Source organism: Giraffa tippelskirchi, chromosome 6, assembly GCF_054371585.1.
Source record: "Giraffa tippelskirchi isolate mGirTip1 chromosome 6, T2T-mGirTip1v1.2.pri, whole genome shotgun sequence".
In the NCBI taxonomy this organism is placed as follows: Eukaryota; Metazoa; Chordata; class Mammalia; order Artiodactyla; family Giraffidae; genus Giraffa; species Giraffa tippelskirchi.
In genome coordinates, this window is record NC_137280.1 from 171,723,186 (window position 1) to 171,746,315 (window position 23,130).

A 23,130-nucleotide genomic window follows, 5' to 3' on the forward strand; every position below is an offset into this window, starting at 1 on the left:
TCCAGAAGGAATGAATGGAAAAGAGATTGTAGTTTCCATAGATGGAATCAATGAAATAGAATTCTACCACTGAAATGGATCTGAGAGTTCTCCAGCAGTGAAACTCTCAGGTCAAGTCGGAAAATGAAAACTGGGGTGGTACAGTGACTTCTCTGAGGACCTAGAGCTCATGAGTTCAGTTCAGTCGCTCAGTCGTATCCGACTCTTTGTGACCCCATGAACCGCAGCATGCTAGGCCTCCCTGTCCATCACCAACTCCCGGAGGTTGCTCAAACTCATGTCCACTGAGTCGGTGATGCCATCCAGCCATCTCATCCTCTGTCGTCCCCTTCTCCTCCTGCCCTCAATCTTTCCCAGCATCAGGGTCTTTTCCAGTGACTCAGCTCTTTGCATCAGGTGGCCAAAGTATTGGAGTTTCAGCTTCAACATCAGTCCTTCCAGTGAACACACAGGACCTATTTCCTCTAAGGGTTGAATCAAACGTGAGATCTGGGTTACCTGGTTCTAAGACAGAATTCCTTCTCTTCAACCACATGGCCTAGTTGGGTCTAATTATGCATGACTCGGGTCTTCTCATTCTGTCTGTAACAACAGCAAGCTAAGTATTGAACATATTTTGATTTACATCCAAAGAAGGAAGATAGGTGATGTTTGGCTTTTCTATCTCACTTTTATTCAGGATAATTAGCTTCTTTGATCTGCTCTAGCTAAAGGGAGGGTCTAAACCACTGCCATTGTATGCAGCCAATGTCATCTCTGATCAAAATCAATTACTCACCTTTGAACTTGACCAAAAGTCTAGGAGGCTTGAGGCATACATGTCTTTTACCCTATTTTCTTGCCAACCCAAATTAGTACTGAGGATTGGACCCAGAGCTTTCAGTGCCTGACTTTCTTAGAGTGTCTTTCTTAGAGTGTCTTTCTTATTCTTTCCTTCTTAAAGCCTGGACTTCAGGGGAGTTCCCTTTTCTATAGAACTGGTTTGGTGAAGAGCTTGAGAAAAATTGTCCCTGTCCTTGATAACATGAGGTCACTGTCAACCAACTGTGCTTCGATGCTGCCAGCGTGAACACAGACTTTCATCATATGCCTACCTCTTGATGCCTCAAGAAAATTCTCTGAATGTCACTCAGACAGACAGCAACCCTGACATGCTTTGAAGACTGCAAATGGGGTATGACTTCATTTACAATTCCTCCGAGATGGAGGCCACATCCCTGAAGGGGGACATTTGGCCTTGGCAGCGCTGACTTCATCATGATGTCTGACATTGAGATTACTGATCTGTTTAGAGCTGTCTATGGAAATGGGGGTCAGTGAGGAGACTCCTCTTATATAAATGACAAGCTCCAACCCAAGGGATCATTCCTGGCTGAGCCACATGGCCCTGAAAATAAAGATTTGTCCCAGAAAGGCTGACACAGTCTTAACTTTAGCAGCACGCAAAGCACCTTGGTAATTAAATAACTCTGCGTGTCAAGAAAATTCTTCATTGCCATGTAAATACATTTTAATTTATTGAACTGCCCTTAAGCTCCTGTCAAAAACACATCGAGAAAAATTAGAAGAAATGCTCCAGATTGACCAGCAACCCACAAATGTCTTTGTCTTTGGACTCCAGTCCCCAAAGAACTGTACTCCTGGACTAATATGCATAGCTGATACATCTGCCAACTTATTTATGTGCTGCCGCAGCGGGCTGCCCCTCGAGGTCATTTTCCTCTTGCTTACAAAGACTGCATATGGGTTTCTCTGATACTGATCAAGCTAAACTTGAGTTTCAGCTGGCCAAAAACATAACTTAGTGCACCAGAAAATTCTCTCTGGGGCAGGGATACAGATGGTCCTGCTGCACCATGGTGTCATTATATTAGAAGGAAAGTATTTCACGTCCAGAGTTAGGACATGAGTCTGATGTTTGGGGAGTTACTGAGTTCCAAACAGCTGTTAGGTGGTGGTGATTTTTATAGTCTTTGCAGGTCCATACTGGGCCAGGAGGACCTGGACCTGACATTTACAGAGACTTTAGACTTTTGATGTTATCATCACATTTGATTATTTATACACAGTCATTTTAATGTGTGTGTTAAAATAATTAAATACTAGGTTTGTTGTTCAGTCGCTAAGTTGTGTCCGACGCTTTGTGACTCCATGGGCTGTAACATGCCAGGCCTCCCTGTCCATCACAATCTCCTAGAGCTTGCTCAAACTCATGTCCATTGAGTCGTGATGCCATCCAACCGTCTCATCCTCTGTCGTCGCCTTCTCCTCCTGCCTTCAATCTTTTCCAGCATCAGGGTCCTTTTCCAGTGAATCAGCTCTTCACATCAGGTGGACAAAGTATTGGAGTTTCAGCTTCAGCATCAGTCCTTCCAATGAATATTCAGGACCGATTTCCTTTAGGATGGACTGGTTGGATCTCCCTGAAGGGCATTGCTGGAGAAGGAAATGGCAACCCACTCCAGTATTCTTGCCTGGAGAATCCTGTGGATGGAGGAGCCTGGTGGGCTGCTGTCCATAGGGTCGCACAGAGTCAGACATGACTGAAACAACTTAGCATGCATGCATGCATTGGAGAAGGAAATGGCAACTCACTCCAGTGTTCTTGCCCGGAGAATCCCAGGGACAGAGGAGCCTGCTGGGCTGCCATCTATGGGGTCGCAGAGTCGGACACGACTGAAGCGACTTAGCGGCAGCGGCGGTTCTGCTATTTCTTTATTAATTTACCAGGTGCCTAAAACATGCCAGTGTCCTATTTCAGTGCTTCTGAAGCTAAGTGTAGATAGAAATCACCCAGTGGGTTTCTTAAGTGCACAGCCTCATTCAGTAGGTCTGAGATGAGGCCTGGGATTCTGTATTTGTAAGGAGCCCTCAGGTAATGCTGGACCACAGTTGAAATGGCGAGTCCCAAGAAAGTCTAAGTTGCTGAGAGGCACTGTTCACCAGCACAGTCTTTGTCAGCAACCAGCACGCTTCTGCCTTTCCTTGACTCTGATTTCGTTTCCCTGGATGCTTTCATTCTCACCCCCAACATTTTGCAACAACAGAATCATGAGTTCCACACCCCTCCTCAGCCCTGCCATTACTGCTTGAGAGCTTGTTTGGAGATTCTAGCTGGAGCGTGCAGCCACTCACATAGCCTTGATGCAAAGACCGGTCCTCCCCCATCGGGGACGGTGGTCCTCTTCGACCAAGCGCGCCCCTCCAGGAGGGACACACGCATGAGGGAGGAGGGGCCACCCGCCCGGCCAGCCTGATCAGCCCTGGTGATCAATGCCGGGACGGATGCTGCAATCAATCCCCCACCGCCATTACTTCTTTCCCTAGGTCCCTCCCCACCCTGGTGAAATGAAACACACAGCCCTCGCCCTCCTCCACTGCACACCCCAGAAATCTTTCCCGCTTTTTGGGTGTGAGTGGGAGGAAGGATGTAGGTAGGGAGGTGAAAGAGTTAAGAGAACTCTTTGTTTCCTGAGATGAGAGTTTGAAAATCCACGCCTTTAGCACATTCAGCTCTTTGATGAGGAAGTCCTCAAAAAGAAAGAGCTCTCCAGAAAACTCTTCTTCCCTAGCCCTTTGGCCTAGAGGGTTTTGGAAGTAAGGAGTCATGGGTGAGGTTATTTACAGCTACAGGAGAGAGAAAAAGGATTTCTTTTTCTAATTCACACTTCCTCCTTGGATCACTGTCTTCTTCTCCTGCCACCAATCTTAAACGGTGTCAGAGTCACACCTCTGCTGTCAGACAAGCCCCACCACCCTCGAAGGCGTGGAACAGCGAAGTGCAAGACAAGGAGTGTCCCCGAGGGCGGGCGCAGGGGGCTGGCACTGCCTTCAACCGCCAGGTCCTAGCTCCAGACTCTTCCATGTCCGCTTTGAGTCCAGCCTGCTGTCAGGACACAGAGGAGCCCTAATGCATCCAAAGGACTTCCAGGTTGTCTAAGCGTCAGTGTTTTTCACTCCCTCTCTTTCTGTTCAGCACTTTTCACTTTTCAATCCGCAATTTGATGATTAAATTCTCTATTTGACTAAGGAAGCAAGCCCTATAAAAGCCCAAACCAGAAAGTATGAGGGACCTAATGAAAGAAAAATTCACATGGAGCTATTGTCATTCCCAGTGTGACACTGAGTGCTTTCTTAAAACTCTTGCTTTGGTATTTCCATTGATCAAACCGAGGCAATTTTTCTAGGTGTGTGATTAGTATTTCTGAATAAAATTGCTATTTGATTACTTTTATTATGCCCTATTCTATAATATATAACATATACTAACATGTTAGTCTATTCTGATTGAATGGAATTATTATTTCACTAGAATTATTGAAAACTTGACCTTGTAACATACAGTGGATCCTCCTTCTACTGCTGGGCTAGGAAGATATGGTAACACCCGCACCAGAAGCTAACACAATGGGTCTTTAATCTTATGTCTATAAGATTTTGGCTGTGCTTCCAAGACGCTGGGCTGTGTACTAATGCTGGGCTGGCTGTAAAAGAAACAGCAGGGAGACCTGATTAAAATTGCAAACATGCAGGCCACCACCATGAATTCTGTATTTAAGAGTGTCTCAGGTGAGTCTGACATACAGTTAGATTTAAGATTTAAGGTTTTGAGAAAAGTTACTTGACGTTTCTCTATCTAAATCAGCAATGTAGCAATCAGTACAGATAGGATTTTACCAAAGTTTCACATACTTGGGAGTGAAACTGTGCAGAGATATATAGCAATCAAAAAGATATCAGACAGACTTTTAAGAAGCTTATGCAAACAGACACAAGAGTCAAGTGTAAACATTAAGGTTTTTAAACACGCTCTTAATAGGCACCTGGTAAATATATATTTCAAGACCTCTGTGTTTCATATGAACGTAACAATAAGCTCAATCATTTGTTTCACAATTCTTACTTTCTTTAGACAAGTTGGTGAATTCCTCTCCCAAAGAGAACCTCCAAAAGCTTGTTTCAGATTCCATATACTCCAAAAATACTTTGACCAATTTATAGGGCTTGCTAAGAAAATCAAATTTATAAAATACTATATAAAAATTAAATTATTCCTGTTATTTCTTCCCTTCTGTCTTCTTCATTTTTTTAGTTTCATGGTCATGTGTGTTCTTCTCATAGACCCACTGCCTCTCGGTAATGCTGTTTTTTCCCCTTCCTTTATCATTACTACATGCAGTATTCTTGCCTGGAGAAGTCCATGGCTGGAGGAGCGTGGCGGGTTATAGTCCATGGGGTCTCAAAGAGTCAGACAGGATTGAGTGACTAAGACACATACATATATTTTATGTATGCATATATATACGTATATATAACCGGATAATGAATTTTTTTCTTTTTTATATAGTTATGCAGTTTTTTCTTTAATTCATTGATGTGATGAATTGTGTTAAAATATTTTCTTATAAGCCATCTTTATTTAGGAACAAACCCTACTTGATTATGATGTATTATGTATAATTTTAATAAATAGTTTGATTCAGGTATTTACTATTTTTTTTTCCCTTAGGATTTGTCTATCTATATATTCATAAATAAAATTAACATATGATTGTGCTTTTCATACTATACTATTCTGGTTCTGGAATCAAAGTTATCGTAGATTCATAAAATGAGCTGAAACGCATTCACTCTTACTTATTTTCTGGAAAAAACTCTATAGAATAGGGATTATTTGTTCTTTGAAAGCTGGATAGTTATGAAAGTGGTATTGTGGCCTTCTGAGTGGGGAACGAAGTGGGGATGGCAATGGGGGAAAGGAGAGGTGGTCTCTTATCTTATTCTATAAATATTTTATAATAGTCTACACAGATTTTCTGTCTATTCTTACGCTAATGTTGGTGCTTTAAATGCTTTTGAACAATGTTGTTTATCTAGTTTTCAAATTTATTATTATCCAGTGTTCAAAGTAGTTTTTTGTTATTTTTAGAGCTTGTTTTTCCTCTTTTCCTCTCCATTTTATTTGCATCTTTTTAATTTTTATTATTTCTCTGTTAAAAGCTGGTAGCCTTAGAGATGTGCAGAAGATTACGCCTGAGGACGGAATGATCAGCTTCCTAATGAAGCTAGGTCTCGAGGGCTCCTCTGATGTTCCACACTGACTGTCCATAACGGGTGCTGCCATTCATCAGGCTTTCAGTGGCGCGGGCTGGGGGAGTGGACCCCGAGGACCGCAGTGGGGAGAAAACCACTATGAGGCAGTCCCTCAGCCATTCCCTATATGTCTTCGGGTCTCTTTTGCTATTGGCTGTGATTCCTACCCTCCAAACATACACAGGCCCCAAATGACCCCCTTTCCCTAAAAGTCTCTTACTGTTCTCACTGTACCATCTCAGATCTAGAATTCACCTTTCTGCTTCCGAGACATCTCCACTGTTGGATCTGAGAAGGACTGGCAGAGACACACGGAGGTTCCCTAGGGTCAGGGTCTTAGGATAGAAGTCCATGCTGGCAAACAAGGAGTGGTGGAACTCAGATCATAAGAGCAGGTAAAACCAGCCTATCGCTAACTGCCAAGGACAGCGCAACGCTCTTTCCCCAGTATCTATGTTAGTGCATCATGTTTTAGAAAGCCCCCCAAACCCCATTCAAATTTTAGAGATGTTTTCTGTCTTCCATTAACTGAGGCTGAATGCTTCAGAGGTATAAAGAACATTAAGCTTCTTGGGGAAAAATAGAAGAAGTACTAAGAGCGGAAATATTACTAAAATTAGGTTTTATTTAAGTCAAAAACTGGAAAATTAATTTGTGAGAAAGAACCGTGGGAACAACTAAATGGAGCAGCGAGGGTTAGTACCCCCTCCCTTACTGGATGCGATCCTGTCAATTCATTAGTATAATCATTGCCATATTGTCTTGGTTTCTAATGTGTACTGCGTAAGGATAAAGATTTGTGTAGGACTTGTAAGTAGTTGCTGCACATGCTGATAGTGTCCTTGGATTCCTGGTGCAGCAGATACTTGACAGAGAGCCAAATACTAAGCTAACTTCTACCCCAAAAGCTTCAGCGTGCTTATCAGGACACAGCATTTGTTAACAATTTTCTTGTGCTGGTCTGCACCAGTGAAGTCTCTTGCTATCACTTACCCCCAAGCGTGATGGCATCATGAGAAATGTCAAGAGATAGTTATTGCTCAGCAATAAGTTATACTTCTAGCACATGTGTCCTGTTCCAAATGCACACAGTTTAATACCTCATGGCCTGATAATATACTTCGGGGCCACAGAGGTACACATGCCGCCTTTGGGAAGCCGGGAATAGGACACCTCACCAAATAATCCCATGATGGAACACAGCAGTTATCAGCTGTATGTGTTTAGGTCTCTGGGGAGACGAGGGTTTATAAAACAGTGGTAAAGAAAGTAACTTGTTTTGCAGAGATGAAGATGGTATTAACCTTTCCCCAAAGGTTAACGTGAGTGGATACAGGGGTGAAGGGTGTGTCTCACTACTGCTCTCTTGGTGGGTCCATCTGTGTCAGATTGCTTCAAAGGCTGGCCTCAAGTAGAACCTGTAGGAGCTTTAGGTTTGTCATTTCTTTATTTCCTTCTCTCTCTTTTATAACATGTAAACCCCGAGGCTTTTAATTCTAAAAACTGATGGAATTAAAGAAAAGAAGAAAAGAAAAAAAAGAAAAGAAGGGGAGAAGGAAAAAAGAGACCCAGTCAATGAATTCTTGTAATGGTATTGATTTTTCATGGCAAGGAGTTTAAGGAGACGTAGCAACAATAATCAGAACACATTTTTCTCGCTCCCATTTGCTGATTTCACTTTTGTGGCCGGCCATCAGTATGATGGGACAGACACGGGACAGACACGTGATTCAACTTCTATGAGAGATCATGTTTAGGACGAGGCAGTAACGGTAGTCTCAGGAGAGGAGTGAAGTTGTACCCATTCTGCAGGATTCTTCCTCCTCCTGTTGGTATGCCCTGCTGTATTTCGGATCTCTGCCTCACCAGGTTCTCCCCGGACTCTGCAGTCCACCTACCTTTCCTTGCAAGGTGCACGGCTTCTGCGTGCTCTGCACTGGTGACCTCCGTGCCGTTGATGGCCAGCACCACGTCTCCGACCTGGAGCCCGGCTTCCTCGGCGGCACTGTCTGCAGGTAGAGACAACGAGGGTCTCATTGAGGAGGGGTCCCAAACTGGGTGCCCCCGCTGCCTGTCCTCTGTTTAAAAGGCTCTTTCTCTAACGGGCCTTTCTTTCCAACTCTAGACAATCGCTGATGTCATTAAGAAGAAGGAAAAGGCTCTCCTCGCAGCCTCCTTTCATTTCTAGTGCTTGGTGTCTTTACACGTCCACCCAGGCGTCTGCGTGGCCTCTTTGCAATATAATAGCCAGGCTGCTCAGAAACTCAATCTATTCATCCACGGGCAGGTTGAACTGCTAGTTCTCATTCCTTCATTGCTGCTAGGTCTCTTTGTAACCCTGAGAAAATCACTTAACCTCAATATCTTCATCTGTAAAAAGGGGGATGGGGGCAGAGCTTCGCTGCAGGATTGGTGAGGGAACAAGTAATTGAAATACTTATGAAGTGGTGGCAAAAACAGATCTTGAAGTAGTCAGAAAAAAAAGAAATAAAGAGCTGCTTTTACTTTTCATGGTGTAGGCTCCTTTCTGAGCCATCTTAGAAAGGAAGCCAAAAATAGCCTCAAACATCAAGATTTAAGTTTTGGAAGGTGGGGAGGATCTCTCCAGAGGCTATTTAGTTTATCCCTTGGTTTTTAGGCATCCACATTTACTGTAACATATCTAATATTCTCTAGGAGTCAAAAAGGATGTAATAAATCATTTCTGAGTTAATTCATTTTAAATACTGCTGCTACTGCTGCTAAGTCGCTTCAGTCATGTCCGACTCTGTGCGACCCTATAGACGGCAGCCCATCAGGCTCCGCCGTCCCTAGGATTCTCCAGGCAAGAATACTGGAGTGGGTTGCCATTTCCTTCTCCAGTGCATGAAAGGGAAAAGTGAAAGTGAAGTCGCTCAGTCATGTCCGACTCTCTGCGACCCCATGGACTGTAGCCTACCAGGCTCCTCTGTCCACGGGATTTTCCAGGCAAGAGTACTGGAGTGGGGTGCTATTGCCTTCTCCTTCATTTTAAATAAGATCTCCCATGTATTGGACCAAGATTCTTTCTGCAGCAGTTTAAATCTATTTTTTCTTTTTCATTTCAGTTTAAACCCATTTTCTCTTCCTTAGATCCTAGTGCTGGGTGCGTGTTTATGGACTTGCAGAATAATTATACACCAATATTAGGCTGTCATATATAGGGTGTCATAAACCTCCTCTAATACTTTTAATCTTAAAGCGTGGCTCAGTTAGTGAGCTTGCATGACTTTGGATATTTTTAATAATGACTGTAGTTTGTCTAAGTCTGTTTATTATAGTAAGGAAGATCTTTTCTGCATGAACAGGCAATGGTCAGTCAATGTAGGAAGGTCAAGTGAAGAGCACTGTTTCACATATCTATTTATTTACATAATATCATCCTTGTGATGAATTGACATCTCATGGTATGGTTGACCATTTGAAAAGATTCCTTCCACTGTCTTAAAGGACTTGATTATGGCAGTGCCTTCTGAATCAAATTCCAGAATGATGATATAGATCCAGAAACAATTTCTTATCAATTTTTGTGCTTCATATGCTACTAAATATTATGTCTTTATACAGTACTTATCCAATAAATACATATTGAATGAATGAAAAACCTAAAAATTATACCTTCAAGGAGCTTAGAATTCCATTGGAGAAGAAAAGACACGCATAATCAAAAAGAAATACTATCATATTTGAATGGCAAGTATAAAAAACATGAAGATAATAGGCATTGTGAAACTTCAGAAAAGAGAATTCTCACTCCCATTTGGAGTGGTTAAGAAATGCTTTCCAGGGAGGTGGAATTTGGTCTCACCTTGATGAATAGATTCTCCATAGTGGGGAGTAATGGGGAACACAGGGTGACAAAGACTGCTTGGTGTTCACAGACCCAGTTCCTTTTCCATCTGAGCTCATATGCGGATAGCTTTTCTCTGACTTTTTTTGCAGTTTGGGAGGCAATATAATTGAGTTCCAGACATTGGAATTGGATAGAAGTGATGTGTACTACTTTTAGGTGTGGCTCATAAAAACATCCCATGGACCACATTCCATATTCTCCACCCATCTTCCTGACTTCAGGGTCCTACGGCATGAGACACTAAAGGAAAAATAAACCTGGATCTCAAAACGTTATGTGGGACAAAAGCCATCTTCCAACCAGGAACATCGCATAAGACTGTCAGCCTGAGTGACTAATGATCTTTTATTGTCTTAAACCATTAATGCATATTCTGTTACAGAAGCTAGCATAACTTCAATCAGCAAGCCAGCCAAGAAAGAAAATCTTCTGAGCAAAGGTACACAAGCAGAATGTCTTAAAGATGTGCCAAAAGGTGGTGATTCAGATCCCCTGAAGCAGGTGTTGTGGGTGGATACAGTGAGCCTGGAAGATAAGGATGAAAAGACAGCCAGTATAGAAAGGGTCTTGAATGTGAAGATGATGCATTTGTACTTGGTCCTTAAACAAGAGAGCCATTAGAAGTTTGTGAGCAGAAAAATAGATGCACGATGGTTTTCAGAAGATTAATTTAGAATAGGGAGGGATTAAGTTAAGCTTCTCAGCAAAGATATTATTATAAGAATCAATACAGAATCTGGAAACAGGAACTAGAAATGAATAGAAGGTATAAAATGCCGCCATAGGACCTAAAATACCTCAAGACAATCATTTGTACGAGTAGGGCCAGATGTCTTTCTCCCCCTCTTAGACGATAAGCATGTCATGAGCAAGTAAAATTTCTTATTGATTGATTTAGGTATTTCCCATGGCTCGTATAATCTCTGGCACATGGTTGGGGCATTAAAAAGCTTGACTAAATATACTGAGATAACCAAGGAAGAGAAAACATTGAAAATGTTCATTGGGCCAGGTATAAAAATACCTTTGAAATCTAGGATATGAAGTTGGCCTGAGAAATGGATTCAGAATTTAGAATGAAAGGGACAAATGTAAGGAGAGAAGTACAGAGCACTGAGGACAAGATCTTGAAAAATAATAATTCCCTTTAAGGAGAGAGAAGAAATGGGCAGCCAAAGAGGAGCATAAAGAAAGGGCAGATAGGTCCTAGGGAGTGTGGAAGCAAGAGTGTAAGATCAGTGAAGGTGCAGGGAACAAGCGTATGGATGCCACGGCGTGGGGGGGCCGGGGGGAGAGGAGGGGTAGGATGAATTGGAAGATTGGGGTCGACATAGGTTCACTATTGGTACTAAGTATAAAGTAGGCAACTAATGAGTACCTACTGTATAGCACAGGGAACTCGACTCAGCGCTCGGTGGTGACCTACATGGGAAGGAAATGAAAAAAAGAGGGGATGTATGTATATGTACCGCTGGTTCACTTTGCCGTACAGCAGAAACTAACACAACATTGTAAAGCAACTCTACTCCAATAAAAATTTGTTAGAAGAGATCAGTAAGGGCAAAGGAAAAATACCAAGATGGAGAAAATGGTCAACAGTGCTATAGTGACACCACAAAAGTAACCACAATCATAGTATGGTTCTAAACCCTTGTCTATTCACAAAGTCAAGACGAACAAGGATGGAAGAAATGTGACTAAAGCTGGATTAGTGAAGTCACAAGTGTTAGTCGCTCAGTTGTGCCTGACTCTTTGCGACCCCATGGACTGCAGCCCACCAGGCTCCTCTGTCTATAGGATTCTTCAGTCAAGAATACTGCAGTGGGTTGTCATTTCCTTCTCCAGGGGATCTTCCCGACCCAAATATCGAACCCCGGTCTCCTGCACTGCAGGCAGATTCTGGATTAGGAAAAGCAAATTATAGCTAAACAATTTTAAGGAGTGTGATAGAAGTGAAAGACAAATGTTTGAGCTATTTGTGCTGAATCATATGCTAAATGATTGATTAGATGAAGTGATAAACTCCTATATGATCAAAAGTATGAGTGTTTGGTAACAGATCTTCTCTTCCAAGTAAACTTAGCTTTAAAAACAATATTGGACCTAAAGAATCCATCAATATGGACATACCTTGTTTTTTTTAACACCTTGGTTGAATCAAAATTCACATACCATATCATTTTACCCATTTAAAGTGTATAATTAAATGCTTTTTAGTGTATTCACAGAGTTGTGAAACTATCATCACAATATAATTTTAGAGTATTTTTGTTGCCCCAGAAAAAAACCAAGTAACCAAGAGCAGTCATTCTCCATCTCCACCAACCTCTCAGCTCTAGGCAATGACTAATCTATTTTCTGTCTCTGTGGACTTGCCTGTGGTGAACATTTTATATAAATGAAATAATATAATATGTGGCCTTTTGTGTTTGGTGTCACTCACTCAGCAAGATATTTTCCAGACCCATCCACGTTGTAGCATGTACTACATTCTTTTCAATTGCTGAATAAATATTTTATTGTAAGAAGATAGCACATTTTGTTTATCCCTTCATCAATGGATGATAATTTGCATTGTTTTCCATTTTTATGATGAATAATACTGCTATGAAAATTTGAGTACAAATCTTTTTTGTGAACATGTGTTTTCATCACCTTAGGTATACACCTAGGAGTGAAATTCCTAAGTGAAGTAGTAGGTCTATGTTTATTTAATGTAGGAGGAATGATCAGACTGTTTTTCAAAATGGCTATACCATTTTAGATTCTTATCACCATTGTAGACGTGTTCTCAGTTTCTCCACTTTCTTGCCAATATTTGCTATTTTTTACATATAGCCATCCTAGTGGGTATGGCATGGTATTTTGTTGTGGTTTTCATTTGTTTTCCTTGGTGACTACTGATGTGGAGTATTTTTTTATGTGCTTATTTGGCTATCTGTTTATCTTCTTTGGAGAAAGATCTACTCAAATCCTTTGCTCATTTAAAAACTGTGTTGTTTATCTTTGTATTATGAGTGAAAATTATTCTTGTTTGTAGAGGAATTACTTCTGTAGTGTTACTCTTCCTGATAGTTTATGCAATAGCTTTTAGCTTTAATTATAGAGGGTATTGACTGTGTTCCTCTAATTTGAATGCAACTTACAAATTTTCCCTTTATCTACTGATTATGGTGACAGTTTGAGGCATGATGATCTCTTGGAGGAGGGAGGTGTTTCAAGGTGACTCTAATATACCACACAGACAGTTGCCCTACTTGAGGCTGCTCTTGGGAGCAGAATGGAAGTATACATCCTACTGGACAGGAAGGATCAAGTGGTAAGAAAACAAGCCCACACTTTTCCAAGTTGGTTTCCCCAATAGGATACTTGATGACATAGTTCTGTACTGACTATTAAGAGTTAAATGCTGAGCTATCTTATCCTTTTATGCATATTTACATATCATGTAGAATCTGAAAACTTATAATTAAAAAGGGGGGTTGTCCTTTTCATTTAAAAATTTTTTTACTATAACAGTAGCATTTTAAATTCTAGAGCTTCCAGAAAGATGGACCTGTCCATAATTTCCTCTGTGGTCTGCTCACCCCTAAATGTATAGTTTCCTTTTCAAGTTTGCTTGGTATCAGAGTTGGAACATCTGTTTCTTTTGTTTATGCCAACAGATCTCACAAGCATTTGGGCCTTCATAGAAAATGTTCACGCAAGTGCCAGCTGGGTGAGGGCAATTAGTTATGTGAGCTACAAGCAAGCTCCCTTTCTGTGTGCTTACGGGTGATCGTTTCTGTCCCACCTTCCGGTCTTCGTGCTGTATCTTTTTGGTCGTCAGTGTGTAATGAAGTCTCTCTATTGCAGGCAGAACAATGTTTTGTGGTGTGAATGAGATTCTCTGAAATGCTGGAAATACGTGTAATTTTAAAGTCCCTCAACCCTTCATTTAGTAGATTTGACTAGACGATGGATTTCAGAGGTTGCTATTCAGCACTGAGGAATACATTAAAAAAAAAAGAGAGAGAGAAGTAGACTCAGCATACATGAATCCCTGCCAGGGCAGCACTTTCTGATGTTGAATAAAATCCTAGGTTAACTGTGTATCATTGGACCATTTTTGCTATGGTAGAGATGCTTCAGATTTCCTCTTTCAAAACCTTAGGGCCTCCTAAACACCACATCACTTACAATGCAAATATTTTGATTTGTTTCACATCTGAATGGATTAGATAGGTTAACTGCCTCAGATGGACAGTTATAAAGGTATCGGCCATTAGAAAAATCATAACTTTTTATTAAACAGTATTTACTTCTTTTATCTGGAAAGGCAGGCATGAGAAGTGTGTCAAGGTTTTTGATAGTTTGCAAAAATTTGCTAAACTTATCAAGTCAGACCTATTTGAGTTTTAAAGGGGAGTCATTTTTATCTTTCTTATGAATTATTTCTTTGTTTAAAGCTACTCTTTCAAAGTCAGAGGTAGAAAGAGGCGATCAGGGAGCAGGGAAAGAGGACGGGAGAGAGAGAAAACGGCAAGGAGGAAGGGGAAGGAAATAAGTGAAGCGGGAAGGGACCAACATCTGTGAATACCTTCCCCGTGAACGAACATGCATTTTCTTAAAGCCAGATGTCCTTTAGAAATACTGAAGCTCCTTGATGATAAAAAGTGAACTGTCTTCAGAACGGGAGAAAATAATAGCAAATGAAGCAACTGACAAAGAATTAATCTCAAAACTATACAAGCAACTCCTGCAGCTCAATTCCAGAAAAATAAACAACCCAATCAAAAAATGCACCAAAGAACTAAACAGACATCTCTCCAAAGAAGACATACAGATGGCTAACACATGAAAAGATGCTCAACATCACTCATTATCAGAGAAATGCAGGTCAAAACCACAATGAGGTACCATCTCACACTGGTCAGAATGGCTGCCATCAAAAAGTCTACAAACAATAAATGCTGGAGAAGGTGTGGAGAAAAGGGAAGCCTCTTAGACTGTTGGTGGGAATGCAAACTAGTACAGCCACTATAGAGAATAATGTGGAGATTCCTTAAAAAACTGGAAATAGAACTGCCATACGAACCAGCAATCCCACTGCTGGGCATACACACCGAGGAAACCAGAATTGAAAGAGACACATGTACCCCAATGTTCATCACAGTACTATTTACAATATCTAGGAAATGGAAGCAACCCAGATGTCCATCAGCAGATGAATGGATAAGAAAGCTGTGGCACATATACACAATGGAATATTACTCAGCTATTAAAAAGAATGCATTTGAACCAGTTCTAATGAGGTGGATGAAACTGAAGCCTATTATACAGAGCGAAGTAAGTCAGAAATAAAAACACCAATACACTATATTAATGCATATATATGGAATATAGAAAGATGGTAACGATGACCCTATATGCGAGACAGCAAAAGAGAAACAGATGTAAAGAACAGACTGTTGGACTCTGTGGGAGAAGGCGAAGGTGGGATGGTGTGAGAGAATAGCATTGAAACATGTATATTATCATACGTGAAGTGGATCGCTGGTCCAGGTTCGATGCATGAGACAGGGTGCTCAGGGGTGGTGCACTGGGATGACCCTGAGGGATGGGATGGGGAGGGAGGTGGGAGGGGGGTTCAGGGTGGGGAACACATGTACACCCATGGCTGATTCATGTCAATGTATGGCAAAACCACTACAATATTGTAAAGTAATTAGCCTCCAATTAAAAAAAAAAGTGAACTGTCTTTGTCTATACAGAGATAATTAAAGCCACAATTGTTTCTCGTTCTTGCTAATTTGAAGAGCCCTAAGAGGCAGAGTAAGGGTGTCCTTGGACAAAATTTGCAATGTTTATGTTTTGCCATCTGAGTTCTGTCACCATAGCCATATTCCCCTTCTACTCTCTCTTCATTTGTCTGGGGTCTACCCATACACCCCCAACTCCCACCAACATCTGAGTAAACTCCCTGCCTTATCCAATCATCCTGAGAATGATCTGCTTGATAGCAAACTATATTTGACTAACTGATTAAACTTTCATTGAAATCTAGTCACATCAAAGTTAATAACTTGGCCTTTTGCTTTTCTATAAATATTTTAGGATCTAACTGAAACATTTTTATGAAGAAAAACAAAAACAAAAACAAAGAGAGCTACTCTTCTATAATTTTAATTGGGATTATATCTACAGATCAATTTAAGGAAGAATGGACATCTTTAAAATTTACAAACTGCTCACATTTTTCCTGCTTTTAATTTAGGTGTTCTTTAATTTCTTTCTGTATTTTGTTATTTTCAAAGTAATATTCAGCACACCTTTATGAGAATTATGTCTTTCAATTTGCCTTGTTTTTCCTTCCTGAAAGCTTTATATTTCATACTCTACATAGAGGTCTTAGATCCACACTACCTAGACACAACTTCAAGAGAAACTGCTGTGAGTACTGTAACGGAATGAAAGCTGGGGCTCCTCATGTGGTGCTAGTGGTAAAGAACCTGCCTGCCAATGCAGGAGACATAAGAGACATGGGTTCGATCCCTGGGTCAGGAAGATCCCCTGGAGAAGGGCCTGGCAACCCACTCCAGTATTCTTGCCTAGAGAATCCCATGGACAGAGGAGCCTAGCAGGCTACAGTCCATAAGGTTGCAAAGAGCTGGACACGACTGAAGTGACTTGGCGGGCAGGCAAGGCAGGCTTCCACTGCCACACTTCTGGGCATCCTGCCTTCTACTAAGGCTACATTCTCCCCAGTAAGTCATTACTTCCAGCCCGTGCCTGAATCTGGAGCAGGTGCTGGAGTCAGCCTGTTTCTGGCCAAAGAGACTGATCTAGTGGATGGTTTTTGCTTTGGGGCCATCTCAGAATTTCTCAGAGCTACAGTGCAGTTTGACTTCTTCCTCCACAATTAGGCTTCCTTCTCCCTGTCCTTTCACAGGTGCCAGGCCTGCGCTGTGGTCTAAAGGCCCTACTTACCCTTGTCTGTGACAATGCTTCCCTCCAGTCTTCTGCACATCTACTTCTGCATTGGTGTCTACCTCTCAGACTATAGGAGCTGAGAAAAAGGAATTTCCTTTATTACCTTAAAGAGTTCTACGTCTGTTCCTATGTTACAATACTTTTGTCAGTCACGAGAAGGTAAAAGGAGTATCTTTTTAGAGAAGGAGGGAAAGGTAAATTCAAGTGTGTTGGAATCAGGTATAGAGGTGGGATTTCTAACGAAATCAGAGACGGGATTGGGGTGCAGGGCAGAGCAGGAAGGGCTGAAGCCCTCCTGGACCGTACGCCTCCCTCCCTGACTGTCCACCCCGCCCCAGCGGGCACACACCTAGGGAGCTCGTGCTCCCTCCACAGGCATTTTGGGAGCATCAGTTCTGTTACCTTTGGGACACTGCACCAAGTGTTGTGGATTAAAATAATGGATATGATACAGTTTCTGATCTTGGAAAACTCCCAGTCCAGATGAGGACTATAATGTAATTCAGAAAACCCTAGTAGCCCTGGGCCTCCTCCTGTGATAACTTCATTAGGCCTCCCTTAATGCAGCACTTTGCTGACAAAGGTCCGTCTAGTCAAGGCCATGGTTTTTCCAGCAGTCATGTATGAATGTGAGAGCTGGATCATAAAGAAGGCTGAGCACTGAAGAATTGATGCTTTTGAACTGTGGTGTTGGAGAAGACTCTTGAGAGTCCCTTGGACTGCAAGGAGATCCAACCAGTCCATCCTAAAGGAGATCAGTCCTGGGTGTTCATTGAAAGGACTGAGGCTGAAGCTGAAACTCCAATACTTTGGCCACCTGATGCGAAGAGCTAACTCATTGGAAAAGACCCTGATGCTGGGATAGATTGAAGGTGGGAGGAGAAGGGAACGGCAGAGGATGAGATGGTTGGATGCCATCACCAACTCAGTGGACATAAGTTTGAGCAAACTCCAGGAGATGGTGTTGGACAGGGAGGCCTGGCGTGCTGCGGTCCATGGGGTCACAAAAAGTCAGACACGACTGAGCGACTGAACAATAGCAGCAATGCAGTGTGCTGGGTATGGGTATATTTATCTTATCTTTATATCTTAAATTATTCTCATGTTTTAGATCAGGGAGAAAAAGATGTATCTTTCATTAGGTATCTACTAATTCCTAATTTGTTTGTTAGGAAATAAATCTGAAAAGCCATACAGGAAATAATCTATGGGGAATGAAACTCCTTGTAGAAAATAGTAATAAATTGGCAGCTGCCTACTGAAGACCCTTCTTGTCTGCAGAGCTTGAGCCCTGTTTTTGTAGGTACAGGCAGGGTTCTTCTTTGATGGGGAGGCCCTATATTTACCAGAGGTGTCCATTCCAGCAGGGAAGCGTGGTATTCTAAAAAACAATTGATCATGATGTCAGCACTTGCTGATCCTTATGAGTTTTTGAGAGACTTGAGATTTAGAAACTACTTCTATTGTATATGTGTGTTTTACAAGACTTCAGTATTGGAGGCTATTTAGTACATTGCGCAAGGCCTGAGATAGTTGTCCTGGTCTGAATTAAAACTGCTGTAGTGAAACAACTTACTGGCGTCCACTTCAGTTACCACGATCGGTTTGGAGTACTGAATACGGAATCCCCAAGGGTAATCGCCGGTCCCTTTGATGAGCTTCACGGTGCGCTCACGAACTAAAGCGGAAGCGAAAAGGACATTCTTTTGAGTTAATCTTTAGATACTAGAAATGCAATGAAAATAGAGCTGGTATTTATTGCTTGTTAAGTATATACCAGGCTTAATAAAAGCCAAAGTACAACTAGTATCTAATTTAATCTTCACATTGACCTAAGATTAATGTTTTTTTGGAGAGGAGAAAATTGAGGCACAAAGATGTTAAACAAGTCAGCTGAGTCACATGGTGAGGAAGGGGCGGGGTTTACTCTCCGAGGCAGCTGACCCTTGCAGGCTTCAGGCACGCGGACCCGGGAACAATGGGACGGTTACTGCAAGGTTACAGTACACGTGGAAATAAGAAAACCCAATCTTCATCCATAGTAGTTAGGTCTTACAGGACCCCAGGAAATCCTGAGCAACTGAGCATCTCAGAATCAAGGGAAGCAGCTGGGCATTGCAGAAATGGTAAGGTTATGCTGCATTGAAATTGAAGAGTTCCAGAAGCTTGACAGTAAAACTTCAAAAAAAGTTTACATTAGTCTAATCATCTTAAATTAATGTGGTCCAGCTGTTTACCAGCCTGCTTTTCGATGTGTTTTCTCCTGTTTCCTACTGCTATCTTTATACCGTCTTTTCTGTAGGTGTAAATATAGGGGTGTGTGTGTGTGTGTGTGTGTTTCTTGTTGCTTGCTGATAAATTCATAACCATAACTCACTTCTGGACCCTCTTGATCTTCCCCTACCTCAAGACATTTTAAATTTCTATCTCAAGACTATCCAATGGCATTTTCCCAGGCTGAATTCCTAAAAGATAAAATCAGGTAAAAACTCTTTGGGCTATTACTCTTCAGAGACAAGGAAAGAGCATGTCTCAGGAAGACTTCCTTTTGTGGAAGGGCAATTTCCATAAAGGAGATGTGGCCATGGTAGGTGTATTGTCTTTTATACTATATTTACACCTTGCTTTTTATTTAGAAAAAAAATGCATGCCTGAATCATGCTAGAGTACAAAACTGAAATAAAAAATCTGAAGGGCTTATGTGATCTCAGAAGAATCCCTTTTTAAATGCTGAGAAAGTTATCCAAGGAAGAATCACAATGAAAGACTTCAAAATATTATTTGGTTGTATATAAGACCAACTTCATCGGAGAGAAGTATTAATGCAATACTGGCAGAATTACTCTTTCCTCAACAGTTAGATTGAAATACTTTATTAGTTGAGCTTTTTTTTCTGTATGTTAATGAATATCTTAAAATGATAAAGACTAAATCATAATAAAGTACAATGATAAACTTCCTGAGCTCCAGAAGTGAATTAATAGTAATATGCCTCTGGAAAAAAATGTATTATTAGGTCTCCAGGAAAAATGCAATTAATTATAAAATAAGAATGCTCATCTATTAATAAAGGCAGGGCAAATTCACACCTTAAGATAGAATTTAATAGAATTTCTTTCCATTAAAAATAGGAATACATTAAAGTTTATGGGTAATATATTTTGTAGCTTCTTTTCAGCCATTCTTTTGTATTTTTGTGTATCATTTTTCATTCCTCAGAAATATTTACATCTTCCTCCATATTGGAGATCAGGGACATTTCTTCTATGAAGGGTTGCATCCTCTAGGTTCATATAAAAGGTTCATACTAAGAAAAAATGTCTGCTGTAGGCAACATATGGATAAAGTTAGAAGCAATCAAGCATTCAAAGGAATTCTCAACAATTGTATTTTGAGTGGCTAGGGACCTTTGTTCAGCTTCCCCTTTGATGAGAAATCTTTCTGTGCCATTGCTGACAGGTGTCTGGGTGGGTGATTCCCTGATCTTTGGAGAGATATCATCATTATAAATTTACCTTATATTTTGCAGAGCTTGTAAACAGATTTGCCATTGCTTTATTACATTTCCTCCCAGGTATTACTGAGGTAAATCTTTTAAAATTAAGTTTCTTATAAAAAGATGACAAAGACAGTAAAGAATTAGGCAATTTTTCCAAATGTTCTTAGCTGACCATCTCCTTGGTCAGCTAGGGAATAAAAATATCTAACAAAAATAAGGCAATAAGCATCTTTGTCTTTAATAATCCATTGTAGCCTAATATCAGAGATAATTCATTCACAAACATTTACTAAGCATCTACTATGTGCCCAGTTGTTTTCTTATGTATCAATATGAGGACCGCAGTGTTGAGGACAGAGAGGAGACTTTTTCTCATGGAGTTTACATCCTGGATGCCAGGCTACCCAAATTGGCAAGCATTCAAAGAAAGAACAGTCTCTTCATATGGATTCCTGAAGGAATGTTTGTTATCCCAATATGTCTGAACCAAATACACTGTTTCTCTATTGGTTAAAACAGTATCAGGAAAAGCATACCAAAGCTGCTGTGCAAGTATTAAGTGTATTCCAGCGGTAAAATTGTGTGCTCTATTCTATGCTCCTGGGAAGATTTCTTACCATTTGTTAATATGATTCCCTTTTGGCAGTTATTTTACATGACTGTTTGGACTGCCACTTACTGGATCTCAGCATAATTTAAGGGACAGAACTGGGAAATTCAAGGACCCCAAAATGACTATTTTAGCAGTCTGCAGCAAGCTGGTAGCTAATCAGGGCAAAAAAGAAAATCAGAAATCTTACTTCTGACCTCGGTAGAAATCATTTCTAACGATCCTACTTGTCAAAACTTCTTGCTCCCTATAGGTTACCCTCTTGATACTAGCTTCTGCTTTTGACAAATTGCTTATCCAATTGATGTTTGTTTAATGGAGTATTTTTACTGTGTTGATTCAAATCAAATCATGTTTGCTTTTTGTCTTACATGGATGATAAGATAGCTATTGCTTTCAAGGCTGTAGCAGTGGTGTTTTTTTTTTTTTTTTTTTTTCAATCAGGTAAATCGAATGTCAACAATGTGTGAAAGTATAAACAACTCAATAAAACCTTTAAATGGTAAGCTCAACTATAGTGCGGTCCTGTGGGAGAAGATACATTCAAAATGTTTTGCAACATGTTCCCCTCCCATACTGAAGACAATTTTCTCACATTTTGAGATTTATAGTCCTGGAGCCCCTTGCTGCTGTCTGGTGGATAATCTGTGAGTGCCACACAGCTGCTGAAAAGCCACGAATAAATGTCATTGTCTTTTCAGAGACTGTGTGGTCACATCGTCAAGAAATTTATCCCCCCAAATAGCATTTCCTTGGAATCATATTGTTAGATGTAAAAGTTCAAATGAAGGGTACATAGTTCCATAAATACAACACCACTTAGATATTGAAAATACCATAAATTTTTCTTGTAGCTCCAGCAATATACTTCTGTAATGATGCAAAACTTTTAAAAATCTATTTCTCCAAATAATAGAAGGGCACTTTCTAGAGTATTAAAGATTGAATTTTGTAAGTTTAAAATTTATTCTCACAATACATATTGGTAAGATATAAATTAGCATTGCAACATCTTCAAAATGTCATTAGGCTAATAAAAATATCTTTCAGTTTTAAAATTATTCTTTTGCCTCCAACTCATGTTTCCTCCCAATCTCCAGCTTCTTCTATTGATGTCTCAAAATCACATCGTTAAAAACATGTATCTGGTATGTGGAATACTTCAAGCATTAATAACAGTAAGCAAGAACAATTAGCACGTTCTTGGAGTGAGGTTAAGTGCAATAAATATTAATAGTTAAAACTCACTTACTACATTTAAACATAATTTGTTTAGTTGTGTAGATGTGTGTGGGCACATACGTGTGTGTGTGTATACGCACTCATGCATGAATTTTTTGGCAAAATTAAGCAAATTTTTTTTTTTTTTAGCTAAAGCAAATAATGGTGAATCAACTAAATGCTTGTTCTTTGATGACCATACACAGTTGTAGAAATGGTGATAACTGTACTTTCTTACATCAGGTGTTAGCCAAGATACTGTGAGGGAGGAAAGAATTCTATCTAATGTATCTTTTCACCTGCCTGCCACAAACAGTCAATACATATTGGTCAATTTAGTTAGTATATTATGAAATAGCAATTGTTTGCAATTTGTATAAAATATATATAAATATAAACAGATATGTGTGAATATGTATTTAATATTTAGTTAAAATTCCCATAAAATTAATAAAAATAAGGATAGGAGATAGAAATAGTCAAGACAGATAAAAATAGCCCACTATAATTTTCACATATATTGTGTCATTTCACATTTTATAACACTGTAAGATAGGAAGAGAGATAATAACAGTAAATAAGTGAATTTTCTAAGGTCACATAGGTAATAAATTACTTTTTATACATTCATGCAACAAATATATATTGGCTTTCTATAATGAAATAGGCTCTGTCCTTGGTGTTGAGAATACATCAATGAACAGAAAGCCTAACCCTGAAAATCCTATTTTCAGCCTAGTGTTTTTTCCCTGTACCATTCTATTACTCAAATAAAAGTTAACTATAGAAGATTTTGTTTGTTTTTTTTTAAAGTTTTTTCCTCGATTCTCAGCATCTTTTTTTTATAGTACATTTATAAGACTG

At 40.2% G+C, this 23,130-nt stretch overlaps 2 long non-coding RNA genes across 2 annotated transcripts in view; one reads left to right on the plus strand and one right to left on the minus strand.

The window, feature by feature from the left end:
- The window catches only part of LOC145511091 (uncharacterized), a 277,792-nt gene that overhangs the window by 213,067 nt on the left and 41,595 nt on the right, over positions 1 to 23,130 (plus strand). The window lies entirely within an intron of this gene.
- On the minus strand, positions 2 to 11,413 carry LOC145511097 (uncharacterized). The gene is made up of 2 exons (XR_014057499.1): positions 9,032 to 11,413; positions 2 to 2,262 (listed from the first exon to the last, which is right to left on the minus strand). It is a non-coding gene; the product is annotated as an uncharacterized LOC145511097 (long non-coding RNA).